Source organism: Macrobrachium nipponense, chromosome 30 (assembly GCF_015104395.2).
Source record: "Macrobrachium nipponense isolate FS-2020 chromosome 30, ASM1510439v2, whole genome shotgun sequence".
NCBI lineage: Eukaryota > Metazoa > Arthropoda > Malacostraca > Decapoda > Palaemonidae > Macrobrachium > Macrobrachium nipponense.
In genome coordinates, this window is record NC_087218.1 from 15449591 (window position 1) to 15450493 (window position 903).

Consider the following 903-nt stretch of genomic DNA (forward strand, 5'->3'; position numbering starts at 1 on the left):
TCTCTCTATTCTTTGGATGTTACTTTCAGGCTACATTTATATAATCTACATAATTAAGAAAAATATAATTGCAATATAAAGGAATGTGTCCTCGTGTAGAGTAATGATAATTTATTTAAAAAAATAATAGTAATATAAAGGAATGTGTCCTTCCACTGAATAACGGTAGTTATAAAAAAAAAAAAGTTCTTGGTATTAAAAGCAAGAGTTAACTGCATGTTCTCTGTAAGTAAATGCTGTTAGCAATTAGGAGAAACTGCTGCCTCGATTTCAACCTATCTACAGACACAGGAGCATCATTTTATTATTATTATTATTATTATTATTATTATTATTATTATTATTATTATTATTAGGGAAAAAACTCTCTATCGCGAGAGTATATATAATGTTCTAAAGGGTCCACAATAATACAAAGTGTTAAGAGTCCGTGTATAATTTTAAGACTTTACAAAAATCTTTCGAACCCTGAAGATGAACTGGGGTTCATCTTCAGTTCAAAATCTGAAGATGAACCCAGGGGAGGGTTCGTAAGGTTATTGTAAAGTCTTAAAAATTATATACGGACTCTTAACACTTTGTATTATTGTGGACCCTTTAGGACTATTATTATTATTATTATTATTATTATTATATTATTATTATTATTATTATTATTATTATTATTATTATTATTATTATTATATTATTAGCTGATAGGTAAGATGAGTGAAAGAAGAGTGAGAGCAGTTAGCTAGCTAACCATGGTAGGGGAATAGTTTAGAAAGTTAAGTATATGCAAGAGTAATGTCAAGTGTGGTTTATCCACAGTTTTATTTGGGTAAGAGTACAATTTTTCTAACTAATATTAACATAATACAATAATGATTTTGCATTATATTAAACATGGTGAATTGGTGAATT